Source organism: Staurois parvus, unplaced genomic scaffold, assembly GCF_062004578.1.
Source record: "Staurois parvus isolate SC_StPar_1 unplaced genomic scaffold, SC_StPar_1.0 ptg002334l, whole genome shotgun sequence".
Lineage (NCBI taxonomy): Eukaryota > Metazoa > Chordata > Amphibia > Anura > Ranidae > Staurois > Staurois parvus.
Genome location: NW_028320130.1, coordinates 183,953 through 197,914, shown reverse-complemented (window position 1 = coordinate 197,914; position 13,962 = coordinate 183,953). Strand labels below are relative to the sequence as shown.

General features: G+C 42.7%; 1 long non-coding RNA gene across 1 annotated transcript; it reads right to left on the bottom strand.

Annotated features, from left to right (window-relative positions):
- Positions 1-215: 215 nt before the first annotated feature.
- Positions 216-2,275, bottom strand: LOC149431237 (uncharacterized). The gene is made up of 2 exons (XR_016309345.1): positions 627-2,275; positions 216-249 (listed from the first exon to the last, which is right to left on the bottom strand). It is a non-coding gene; the product is annotated as an uncharacterized LOC149431237 (long non-coding RNA).
- Between the last annotated feature and the right edge of the window lie 11,687 nt (positions 2,276-13,962).

The following is a 13,962-nucleotide window of genomic DNA, read 5'->3' as shown; positions in this document are numbered from 1 at the left end:
ATGTCTTCCTCTATAGTATGTCTTCCTCTATAGTATGTCTTCCTCTATAGTATGTCTTCCTCTATAGTATATCTTCCTCTATAGCATGTCTTCCTCTATAGTATATCTTCCTCTATAGTATGTCTTCCTCTATAGTATGTCTTCCTCTATAGTATGTCTTCCTCTATAGTATATGTTGCACATACGGTAAATAATTCAACTGTGCGAAGGATGGGTCGGGTGAAACCAGAAGTGTTTTATTAGGAATGGCTGTAACAAACACAGAAAACCCTTAATTACATGTGACTGGATATGTTCACTGTAATCACTGTCCTCTATACATTACTAAATATTTCCATATACATTAATAAGTATTTTCCTATACATTAATAAACATCTTTAATTGCAATACTGAATATCTAGACCTCTGCAGATATGCTAGTGACCTATTCTGCATAACAATAGCGTATTACAATAGAGAAATCACATTCCCTGTATCTTAGCGCCAAATCACATAGCTGCAATCTATATTCACATTTATGTTACAAGTAATCTGATTGTATAATAGTAGCAGCGACATTTACTGATCACCAGGACATGTTAAGTCATTTTGTCCTATTTATCATGTTATACAGCCTCCTGCTTACCTGTAACAAACACAGAAAACCCTTAATTACATGTGACTGGATATGTTCACTGTAATCACTGTCCTGTAGGAAACAAAGTGTTAGACTTTTAGTTCCTACTTCTGTGTCTTCCTATTATCACAGGAAGTAGTTCTGCCCTCTTGTGATGATACAATAAAAATGCAATCACTAGTATCTTCTATTGACAAAGATAGATTACTGTTATATTAGGTATTAGGCTTTGGATTTAAATTTGATGGGGCTGTCTATTTTCTACACCTCTTACACTCTCCCCCACAAATTTGTTATGTCGTCCCTGACATACGCAGAATTTTTTTAAGAAAACATTCTTTTACTTGTCTAGTAGTAACCATAGGAAGCCAATGGTAAGTAGTAACCAAGTTACTTGAGGAAACATCCTCCCTGTGACATCTACTCCCTATTACATCACAGCTTCCCACCAGGCCCACAGCGCTATAGTACCTGGCAAGATATAGTTGCGTGTAACCAACTATTTAGTAAAACCCCTTTCTATACATATTTGTATAGGTTACTAAGTTTAGACAAAGGTGATGAGAAACTAGGGAACATCTTATTACTTTTATACCTTTTTATCATAATGGCGGAATACCCATTGTACATCAACAATGCAGCATAACGTTGCCATCTACTGCTCTGTACTTTTATCGGCCGACTTTGTCTCTTTGTAACATCTAGTTCCCTCACCTAAAACTGGTTCTGCCTGACCTACAATATCTGCAGTACAAATGCAATTATATTTTTCCTTACTTGAACCAACAGAAAAGCAACATATAATTATTCTGATTTTGGTAATTAACTTTGGTATAGTGTCCCAAATAGTAAACAATGGATCAATAAACATAATCACTTCTACCAACTTCTATAGTCTTCAGCAAAACATTCTGAACTGAAATACCAGCTAGAGTCAACAGGTAACGTAGGAATACTGTCTATAACCTGTATAGATGAAACTCTGGTAACACTACTGGGTTGACCTAAAGTGTCATATGTCAAAATCTTTGGTTGTCTCCTGTTCCTGTAGGGTTGTATTCTACATTGAGGAAGTGAATCTGAAAGGTCCTTATTCTCCTCTACATCACTTTCAACAAGTTGTTCTGTGTTCTCTGTTGCTGGGCATTCTTCTTCTATACCTCCAAATGCATACTCAGTTTGTTCAATTTGATCTATAGGCTCAGTCTCTCTGACTCCTTCTAAATCATACTCACTTACTTCCAGCTGACATGGGTAGAACTCAATAGCTTCTGGATTTAGCTCTGTACTTTCCTCTGGGTGGTCATGCTGGGTGACTGGGATGAAAGATCTCCAGTGTCTTTGTTCGTGATCTGATTCATTTTCTGATTCTCCCTCAGATGTCTGTGTAGGTTGTTGAGTTGTATTTCGATCCTTCACTTGCTTCCTTGCACCGGTTCTTTTGGGTATCTGTTGACCTTGGTCGCTAGGTAGATAATCACATGGCAATAGTAAGTTGCGATGTAAAATCCTTGTTCGGCCTTTTCCAGTTTCTGGTTTGATTTCATACACTGGACTGTCTGCACACTTCTTTTTAAGAACAACATGTATGGTATCTTCCCAAAATTATCTCAATTTTCCTGGACCTCCTCTTTCGGTAAGATTTCTGACTAGAAATTTGCTACCTGGTAGAAGTTCAGCTCCATGAATTTTCTTGTCATAGTGTTCTTTTCCTCTCTGTGAGTAGCTATTTTTGAAGCAACCTTATAGGCCTCAGACATTCTATCTGTCCATATGTTCACATATTCAGAGTAGGTCTTGTATTTTTCAGTTACTGGAGTGTCAAACATACTATCAATGGGTAGTCTTGGAGACCTTCCAAACAGTAGAAAGAATGGAGATTGTCCTGTAGCTTCACTTCGAGTACAGTTATATGCATGGACTACCTTTGCTAATGAATTTTTCCAGTCCTTTTTGGAATTTGGTGACGAAGCATTGATAGCAGGGTACGATTAAATCTTTCAACTTGCCCATTACCTTCTGGGCGATATGGCGTTGTGTGAGAATTTTGGATGTGGCAGTGCTTCCCTAATGTCAAAAACAAGTGATTTTCAAATTCTCTACCCATATCATGGTGAATTCTGGTAGGAAATCCAAATTTCAAGACAAAATCATTGAATATTTTGTCAGCAACAGTTTTTGCGGACTTGTTCTTGGTTGCATATGCCTGAGCAAATCTTGTAAAATGATCTATAACCACTAAGATATACTCATATCCACCTTTACATTTCTCGAGATGAAGAAAGTCAATGGAGACCATCTCAAAAGGATAAGTTGTCACAATATTGTTCAACGGGGCCCGAACAAGCTTATTTGGTCGTTTGTCTTTCAGACAAGTACATTGACGAGTGATGTAATGCTCAGTGTCCCTTTGCATATGTGGCCAAAAGAATCTTTCTCTGATTAAATTTACAGTCCTTTCTACTCCTAAGTGTCCCATCTCTTCATGTAACTCTTTCCATACTAAGTGATGGTACAACTTGGGCAACACTAGTTGAGAACCAGATGATGTTTTCCGTCTCAAAATTTTATTGTCGTCGAGGTAGAGTTTGGTCCACTGTTTCATAAGTATGAAAAGATCAACAGGTTCACCTTGTCGTTCCTGTTTGGATGGAAACTTGTTTTGGCTTTTATACTTCCATACTTTTCCAATCACAGAGTCTTCCTTCTGTGCGGTTCTTATTGTCTCTTTTGGTATTTGAGTTACCTTCTTTGGTGTTGCATCGGTTGTATTGGCAATCGTCATTGGACATAGCCAAGGTATCCTTTCTTTTTGATGTGCTTGAATTGCTTGGGTTATGGAAGTGATGACTTTGGGGTCTACTTCTTGTGGACATTGTTGCATGTATTGTTCAGGACTCAATGGCATACGAGAAAGTACATCTGCATCAGCATTCCTTCTCCCAGGACGATATTTAATAGTGAAATTGAAGTCAGCTAGTTCTGCAACCCATCGATGTCCTGTAGCATTCAATTTTGCTGTAGTGAGGACATAGGTTAGTGGATTGTTATCAGTATATACAACAAATGATGGACAGTAATATAGGTAATCTCGGAATCTATCACATATTGCCCACTTCATTGCTAGAAACTCGAGCTTCCCTGAATGCATGTGGTAGTTTTTCTCAGCAGGTGTGAGAGTTCTAGACCCATAAGCAATCACCTTTAGTTTCTCCTCTTGCTCTTGGTATAATGCGGCTCCTAGTCCTTCTTGTGAGGCATCACAGTGAAGAACAAAGGGTTTGGAATAATCGGGGTAACCCATAACTGGAGGATGAGTTAACACTTCAATGAGCTGGTTCAGTACTACCTGATGATGGTCAGTCCAGGCTATAGACTGATAGGATGGAAGTTGACCTTTTGACTTTGGGATTGGTTTCCTCCTCTTCTTTGTCTGGTTATCTGGTGTTGGGGTTGTGGTAGGTGTCAAACATGCTGACAATAGTTCATAGAAAGGTTTGGCAATTCTGGAGAAGTTTTGAACATAAGGGCGATAGTAGGAAATAAATCCTAATAGTTTCCTGAGTTCTCCGACAGTCTTTGGTTGGTTGTTTCTTAAGGCAAGAACAGGTGCCGTGTCGGCCGGGTTCATAGAGTGGCCTTCTTTTGACACAATCTTGCCCAGGAATCTGACTTTATTTTGAAAAAGTTCACACTTCCTGGCTGTTAACTTGATTCCGTGTTGTTGGTATCGTTGGAGTACTGACCGGACATGCTCCACATGCTCCTGGAATGATTTACTATGAACAAGGTTGTCATCTAAATATGGCAGGCAAATCTCATCTCTCAGTCCTATTAAACATGTCTCCATACTGCGTTGGAATTCGGCTGGTGCAGAGCTCAGACCAAAGGGTATTCGGATCCATTCATATAAACCCCAAGGTGTAATGAATGCTGTCAATGGTCGACTGGCTTCTTCCATAAATCCTTGATGGTATGCTTTCCCCTGGTCTAGCACAGAAAACCATGAACTTCCTCCTAGACTGTCCAGCATGTCTTGGATTCTAGGAATTGGATGGCGGTCAGGAATGGACTTCTGGTTCAACTCTCTATAATCGCAACACAGTCTTAAACTGCCATCTTTATTTCTTATGCACACAATAAGTGAGGAATATGATGATTTTGATTCTGCAATCCATCCTCGATTTATCAGATCCTGCAGATATTCCTTAACTTCTTGGTGCAGTGGTTTCGGCACAGACATGTAAGTTCTCGTGACTGGTGTACTGTCTTTGAGACGAATCTGTAACTGTAAAGAAGGAATACATCCTACATCAGAGTCATCTTTGGCAAAAGCATTGCATTCTTCCCGTAGCATTTCTTTGACGATTTGTTGATCTTCAGGAGGGAGGTGTTTCAAAAGCACTGGCGGGTCCCAGCACTCTTGATTGTCATCCCCCACCCGCGGATAAGTCTCATTTGGATTTCCAATTTTCCCTCTTGGTCCTACCTTGAGTGTCTGTGGTTCAGAGGTCACCGAATTAGTAAACACATTTGCTGATTGTTTCAATTGTACTTGAGCCGGATATGTTGTTTTTATGGGCTCTACACCTCCAATCTTTGTTTGACCTGGTAACACAATGTCCCGTTTAGTTGTATTCCAAACTGGAATGGTCAGTTTGGAGAATTGTCCTCTTTGAAATGAGACTAGTGTCTCACCAATATGCAGTCCATCCGGCAGGTGATAAGCCTCACTCGGTGTAAACAAAACTGTCTGAGCCTGCAAGGATGGTTTGGTGTGAGCACTACACCGGATGTATGTTACAGTATTTGCAGGGATTCTTTGGTTCTTAGTACCAGTCTTTACGATAGCACCACTGGTTTCCCTACAGTTGGCTTGTAGTAAGCTTACAAGGACTTCTGCTTTGGGGGTTGGCAGTTCCAAAGCTGTTCTTAATATGTCCACAAAACCTGGGATAACTTTCTTCCCATCAGCAACTGTCTCTTTGAATGTTTCTTCAATTATATTATAGCCGATAATTGGCTTCTCAGCCACTTTCTCATCCTCAGAGACTACTAGTGGTACTAATAACTGTTTGGTAGTATTACTGCTCGATGTAAGCTGAAAGGTTACCTCAATCCAACCTGAGAACGGAATCTCTGTCTCATTGGCTGCTTTCCCTTGGAGTACCCCTGGTCCCAGCAGTTCTTCAAATGATCGGAGCACAGTGTGTGGCAGTACTCGCTGTCTCCAGCCCTCATTGATAATGCTAACCTGAGAGCCAGTATCCCATAAGGCCTGGACAGGAGTTTTGTCTATTTCACAGTTCACAAGGCATCTCTTTCCAATAAGACCCAGTAGCTTGTTGTGCTTTTTCAAAGTGATGCCATTCACATTGGTTGGCAATTTTTCAGCTGTCAGGGATAGTCTTTGAGCAGGGCAGGTTGGCGTTTTCCTCCAGTAGTCTGTGTTTAACTTTCCAGCCAGGGCTCTGATGGTAGGTTGGGGACTGGTTTCTTTACTACTGACATGATTTGCACTTTGGGACGCAGGTTTGGTTCTGGCACAGGTTACTGTCGGTCCCTTAACAGCAACCTTCTCCCGTTTAACTGATTTTGTTTGGCCGCTCTGCATTGTCTCGCCCTATGTCCATCTCGACCACAGTTAAAGCAATGGTCACATGCAGTTCTCTGATCAGTCTTTTCACAAAATTGACAAGTCCCTGTCCTTCGTCCAACAGTTGTTCTAGGTTCTCCAAAGCCATGCTCTTGTCGAGTTCTCGAATCTTGGAGAAGTGTTTTCATATCGAATATTTCTTGTTGCAACTGTATTACAATCTTTTCAAGGTCAGAGTTACTCTTTGAAGGCTGTTGGATTGCCAGACTACTTGTTTGTGATGGAAGCAAAGAGAGGGTGCCTGGTACCTGAGAACAATGGAGGATGTTGGCCTGGCACTCTCTTCCCTTCGTCAGGTTACTGTGCTCAGATTTCTTTTGTTTCTGCTCCCTTTCCATCTCCATGTTTGTAGCCTCATTCATCTTCTCTATGAGCAACTCATCTGAGACTGTAGGATCGTCCAAATGTTGTTTTAGTTGGAACTTGATATGGTCACTTCTCAGTCCGGTGCCCACTGACCTTAAGAATTTCTTTTGTATAAATTCAGTGCCAAAGTGTTCATCTGAACCTTCCCCTTGTGAAACGAACAGAAAACGGTCCTTCAATGCAATGGCCTTAAATAGGAAGTTCTGGGGAGTCTCTTTACTATTCTGTGATATATTGATCAATTGTTGGTATAGTTCGGAAGCATTTTCCTCTTTATAATGGCTTTTTAGGATTCTCTTGAGTGGCACTAGGGTCAGTCCACTCTTCAGCTCTAGCATGCCTCTGAGACTTGACCCAGGACTAATGGCTTTCACCACAGCTTCCACAAGCTCTGACTCGGGATATCCCTTTTGCAGTCCCATGTCAATCTGGTGCATGAGGTTAGTATAGGACAGCTTATCTTTCTATTCCTTTTCACCTATCTGACCAGCAATTTTAAAGTCCTTTCTGATTGTAACTTCTGGCAAGTTAGTATGGGAAAGTCTCTGAGCAACTAGGTTAGGGTCTTGATTTGCAGGACTTCCTTTTGAGTCTTTGTCTTTAGTGCTAAGTTCTTTCATCTGTCCCTCTATCATCTTGGCCGTTTCTTGAAGTTTTTCCTGTATACTATAGTATTGCTGTTTTAAATCCTTTAACTGTTGTTCTGCTTGAGGGTCTTTGCCACTATCGCTTGGTGCTTCCATGTTATCTCTCTTCTCTAACTCACCAATGAATTTCTTAGTTGCCTGCAGAAATTGTGTCACCATTTCTTCACTTTCAGTCTCTACCAGTTCATCTAACACCTCATTCACTATCCGCATGTAATGGCGCCGGGTTTTTCCTTTTGCCATACTTGCTTCAGAGGCCTTTATAAACTGGCAAGTCTCCATAAGATCATCGACTGTCATGTGAATCAGATGTTCACTGATTTCATCTTGCAACTTTTCGATATCCATACTCCTAATGTTTTTCTTTAACTTCACCACGGACAGCGTAGTCACTCCTTTTCACTTCCGGACCTTTTGGCGTTCCTTTCACCCGGCCCCACGTTGGGCGCCAATTTTGTTGCACATAGGTAAATAATTCAACTGTGCGAAGGATGGGTCGGGTGAAACCAGAAGTGTTTTATTAGGAATGGCTGTAACAAACACAGAAAACTCTTAATTACATGTGACTGGATATGTTCACTGTAATCACTGTCCTCTATACATTACTAAATATTTCCATATACATTAATAAGTATTTTTCTATACATTAATAAACATCTTTAATTGCAATACTGAATATCTAGACCTCTGCATATATGCTATGAACCTATTCTGCATAACAATAGCGTATTACAATAGAGAAATCACATTCCCTGTACCTTAGCGCCAAATCACATAGCTGCAATCTATATTCACATTTATGCTACAAGTAATCTGATTGTATAATAGTAGCAGCGACATTTACTGATCACCAGGACATGTTAAGTCATTTTGTCCTATTTATCATGTTAAACAGCCTCCTGCTTACCTGTAACAAACACAGAAAACCCTTAATTACATGTGACTGGATATGTTCACTGTAATCACTGTCCTGTAGGAAACAAAGTGTTAGACTTTTTGTTCCTACTTCTGTGTCTTCCTATTATCACAGGAAGTAGTTCTGCCCTCTTGTGATGGTACAATAAAAATGCAATCACTAGTATCTTCTATTGACAAAGATAGATTACTGTTATATTAGGTATTAGGCTTTGGATTTAAATTTTATGGGGCTGCCTATTTTCTATACCTCTTACATATATCTTCCTCTATAGCAGTGGTTCTCAACCTGGGGGTCGCGACCCCTTCGGGGGTCGAACGACCATTTCACAGGGGTCGCCTAAGACCATTGGAAAACACATATTTCCGATGGTCTTAGGAACCGAGACACCGCTCCTCTCTCAGGCGATCTGTGGGCGGGATGATATGCTGCCCTGTAACCTGGCCACACCTCCGGGATCACTCAACAGCTCCGCCTCCTCGCCGCTGATTGGCCACCGGAACTGTAGCTCAGGAGAGGCACACAGGCGGCCAATCACCGGCGAGGAGGTGGAGCTTGGAGAGGAGGAGCCGAGCGGCAGCGCGCGGAGATTGAAGAAGATCGAGGGAGCTGCAGGAGCGAGTGAAGAGAGAGGCAAGAGAAGGAAGACAGCTGACAGGTAAGTGCAAATTTTGCTGCTGCAGCCAGGTATGCAGGCTGTAGATGGGAGAGGGAGAGAGCGAGCCCAGGCTGGAGCAGGGGTCAGCAAGGTAAGTATCATTGGTGTCAGTGGGAGGGATAGTGCCCCATCATTTGTGTCACTAATACCAACGATGGGACACTATTCCTCCACCCACTGACACCAACGATGGGGCACTATTCTTCCCACTGATACCAACAATGGGGCACTATTCCTCCCACTGACACCAACGCTGGGGCACTATTCCTCCCACTGACACCAATGATGGGGCACTATTCCTCCCACTGACACCAATGATGGGGCACTATTCCTCCCACTGATACCAATGATGGGGCACTATTCCTTCCACTGACACCAATGATGGGGCACTATTCCTCCCAATGACACCCACAATGGGGCACTATTCCTCCCACTGACACCCACAATGGGGCACTATTCCTCCCACTGACACCCACAATGGGGCACTATTCCTCCCACTGACACCAATGATGGGGCACTATTCCTCCCACTGACACCAATGATGGGGCACTATTCCTCCCAATGACACCCACGATGGGGCACTATTCCTCCCACTGACACCCACAATGGGGCACTATTCCTCCCACTGACATCCACGATGGGGCACTATTCCTCCCACTGACACCCACGATGGGGCACTATTCCTCCCACTGACACCCACGATGGGGCACTATTCCTCCCACTGACACCCACGATGGGGCACTATTCCTCCCACTGACGCCCACGATGGGGCACTATTCCTCCCACTGACGCTCACGATGGGGCACTATTCCTCCCACTGACGCCAATGATTGGGCACTATTCCTCTCACTGACGCCAATGATTGGGCACTATTCCTCCCACTGACGCCAATGATTGTACACTATTCCTCCCACTGATGCCAATGATGGGGCACTATTCCTCCCACTGACACCAATGATGGGGCACTATTCCTCCCACTGATGCCAATGATTGTACACTATTCCTCCCACTGACGCCAATGATGGGGCACTATTCCCCCCACTGACGCCAATGATGGGGCACTATTCCTCCCACTGATACCAATGATGGGACACTATTCCTCCCACTAATGCCAATGATGGGGCACTATTCCTCCCACTGATACCAATGATGGGACACTATTCCTCCCACTAATACCAATGATGGGGCACTATTCCTCCCACTGACACCAATGATGGGGCACTATTCTTCCCACTGACACCAATGATGGGGCACTATTCCTCCCACTGATACCAATGATGGGACACTATTCCTCCCACTAATGCCAATGATGGGGCACTATTCCTCCCACTGATACCAATGATGAGACACTATTCCTCCCACTAATACCAATGATGGGGCACTATTCCTCCCACTGACACCAATGATGGGGCACTATTCTTCTCACTGACGCCAAAGATGGGGCACTATTCCTCCCACGGACACCAATGATGGGGCACTATTCCTCCCACGGAAACCAATGATGGGGCACTATTCCCCCCACTGACACCAATGATGGGGCACTATTCCTCCCACTGACACCAATGATGGAGCACTATTCCTCCCACTGACAACAATGATGGGGCACTATTCCTCCCACTGACACCAATGATGGGGCACTATTCCTCCCACTGATACCAATGATGGGGCACTATTCCTCCCACTGACACCAATGATGGGGCACTATTCCTCCCACTGATACCAATCATAGGGCACTATTCCTCCCACTGACACCAATGATGGGGCACTATTCCTCCCACTGACACCAATGATGGGGCACTATTCCTCCCACTGACACCAATGATGGGGCACTATTCCTCCCACTGACACCAATGATGGGACACTATTCCTCCCACAAATGCCGATGATGGGGCACTATTCCTCCCACTGACACCAATGATGGGACACTATTCCTCCCACTAATGCCAATGACGGGGCACTATTCCTCCCACTGATACCAATGATGGGGCACTATTCCTCCCACTGACACCAATGATGGGGCACTATTCCTCCCACTGACACCAATGATAGGCACTATTCCTCCCACTGACACCAATGATGGGGCACTATTCCTCCCACTGATACCAATGATGGGGCACTATTCCTCCCACTGATACCAATGATGGGGCACTATTCCTCACACTGACACCAATGATGGGACACTATTCCTCCCACTAATGCCAATGATGGGGCACTATTCCTCCCACTGACACCAATGATGGGACACTATTCCTCCCACTAATGCCAATGACGGGGCACTATTCCTCCCACTGATACCAATGATGGGGCACTATTCCTCCCACTGACACCAATGATGGGGCACTATTCCTCCCACTGACACCAATGATAGGCACTATTCCTCCCACTGACACCAATGATGAGGCACTATTCCTCCCACTGATACCAATGATGGGGCACTATTCCTCCCACTGACACCAATGATGAGGCACTATTCCTCCCACTGACACCAATGATGGGGCACTATTCCTCCCACTGATACCAATGATGGGGCACTATTCCTCCCACTGATACCAATGATGGGGCACTATTCCTCCCACTGACACCAACGATGGGACATTATTCCTCCCACTGATACCAGCGATGGGACACTATTCATCCCACTGACATCAGTGATGGGGCACTACTCCTCCCACTGCAAAATTACAGTTATGAAGTAGCAACGAAAATAATTTTATGGTTGGGGGTCACCACAACATGAGGAACTGTATTAAGGGGTCGTGGCATTAGAAAGGTTGAGAACCACTGCTCTATAGTATATCTTCCTCTATAGTATATATTCCTCTATAGTATGTCTTCCTCTATAGTATATCTTCCTCTATAGTATATCTTCCTCTATAGTATATCTTCCTCTATAGTATATCTTCCTCTATAGTATATCTTCCTCTATAGTATGTCTTCCTCTATAGTATGTCTTCCTCTATAGTATGTCTTCCTCTATAGTATGTCTTCCTCTATAGTATATCTTCCTCTATAGTATGTCTTCCTCTATAGTATATCTTCCTCTATAGTATATCTTCCTCTATAGTATATCTTCCTCTATAGTATATCTTCCTCTATAGTATATCTTCCTCTATAGTATATCTTCCTCTATAGTATATCTTCCTCTATAGTATATCTTCCTCTATAGTATGTCTTCCTCTATAGTATATCTTCCTCTATAGTATATCTTCCTCTATAGCAGTGGTTCTCAACCTGTGGGTCGCGACCCCTTTGGGGGTCGAACGACCCTTTCACAGGGGTCGCCTAAGACCATCAGAAAACATATTTCCGATGCGTTAAAAGCAGCTACTGCGTTAAAAGCAGCTACTGCGTTAAAAACGACACTCATGAATTATAATTACTGGGTAAATAATTTTATGGTTGGGGGTCACCACAACATGAGGAACTGTATTAAAGGGTCACAGCATTAGGAAGGTTGAGAACCACTGCTCTATAGTATGTCTTCCTCTATAGTATGTCTTCCTCTATAGTATGTCTTCCTCTATAGTATGTCTTCCTCTATAGTATATCTTCCTCTATAGCGTGTCTTCCTCTACAGCATGTCTTCCTCTATAGTATATCTTCCTCTATAGTATGTCTTCCTCTATAGTATGTCTTCCTCTATAGTATATCTTCCTCTATAGCATGTCTTCCTCTATAGTATGTCTTCCTCTATAGTATGTCTTCCTCTATAGTATGTCTTCCTCTATAGTATATCTTCCTGTATAGTATATCTTCCTCTATAGTATATCTTCCTCTATAGTATGTCTTCCTCTATAGCATGTCTTCCTCTATAGTATGTCTTCCTCTATAGTATATCTTCCTCTATAGTATGTCTTCCTCTATAGCATGTCTTCCTCTATAGTATGTCTTCCTCTATAGTATGTCTTCCTCTATAGTATGTCTTCCTCTATAGTATATCTTCCTCTACAGCGTGTCTTCCTCTATAGCATGTCTTCCTCTATAGTATGTCTTCCTCTATAGTATGTCTTCCTCTATAGTATATCTTCCTCTATAGTATGTCTTCCTCTATAGTATGTCTTCCTCTATAGTATGTCTTCCTCTATAGTATGTCTTCCTCTATAGTATATCTTCCTCTATAGCATGTCTTCCTCTATAGCATGTCTTCCTCTATAGCATGTCTTCCTCTATAGTATGTCTTCCTCTATAGCATGTCTTCCTCTATAGCATGTCTTCCTCTATAGCATGTCTTCCTCTATAGTATATCTTCCTCTATAGTATATCTTCCTCTATAGTATGTCTTCCTCTATAGTATGTCTTCCTCTATAGTATATCTTCCTCTATAGTATATCTTCCTCTATAGTATATCTTCCTCTATAGTAACCCTTTCTCTATAGCATGTCTTCCTCTATAGCATGTCTTCCTCTATAGTATATCTTCCTCTATAGTATGTCTTCCTCTATAGCATATCTTCCTCTATAGTATATCTTCCTCTATAGTATATATTCCTCTATAGTATGTCTTCCTCTATAGTATATCTTCCTCTATAGTATGTCTTCCTCTATAGTATATCTTCCTCTATAGTATATCTTCCTCTATAGCATGTCTTCCTCTATAGTATATCTTCCTCTATAGTATGTCTTCCTCTATAGTATATCTTCCTCTATAGCATGTCTTCCTCTATAGTATATCTTCCTCTATAGTATGTCTTCCTCTATAGTATATCTTCCTCTATAGTATGTCTTCCTCTATAGTATATCTTCCTCTATAGTATATCTTCCTCTATAGTATATCTTCCTCTATAGTATATCTTCCTCTATAGTATGTCTTCCTCGGACACTTTCACCCCCCTCCAGTCCGGACACTTTCCCCCCTTTCCAGTCCGGACACTTTCCCCCCCTTCCTGTCCGGACACTTTCACCCCCTTCCAGTCCGGACACTTTCACCCCACCCTTCCAGTCCAGACACTTTCACCCACTTCCAGTCCGGACACTTCCCCCCCTTCCAGTCCGGACACTTTCACCCACTTCCAGTCTGGACACTCCCCCCCCCCCCCCTTCCAGTCCAGGCCAATTTTCAGCTTTCAGCGCTATCACATTTTGAATGACAATTGCGCGGTCATG